The sequence below is a fragment of the Penaeus monodon genome, chromosome 33 (genome assembly GCF_015228065.2).
Source record: "Penaeus monodon isolate SGIC_2016 chromosome 33, NSTDA_Pmon_1, whole genome shotgun sequence".
NCBI classification, from domain to species: Eukaryota; Metazoa; Arthropoda; class Malacostraca; order Decapoda; family Penaeidae; genus Penaeus; species Penaeus monodon.
This window is the reverse complement of record NC_051418.1, coordinates 27,886,361-27,886,738: the sequence shown is the minus strand read 5'-3', so window position 1 is coordinate 27,886,738 and position 378 is coordinate 27,886,361.

Genomic DNA, 378 nt, shown 5'->3' with positions numbered 1-378 from the left:
ATTTATTTATCTATTTGCGCGTGTAGGTTTTATCCTTCGTTGAAATAATCATTTCATTGTCTTTGTATCTATTTCACTTTAGTGGAACAGTTTCTATTGTGAAGAAAAACTTTATAAATGCGATTATCTGTATAGTGTTTTGTGGAAATATTAATAAAGTAATTCGCAGAATATGTTATTTGTTAATATTGAATTAATTAAATGAAATGCATATATTTTTTTATTAACATATAGGCAAAATTTTCATTACGTAAGAAAATATTTAATCTGTCTATATAATTTCGAATTATTCTTTTAACAAACAGGGAACAAATTGTATTTATACGAAAAAAAAAAAGATAATCGTATCCAGTTCAATAACAAGGGCTATAATCAACA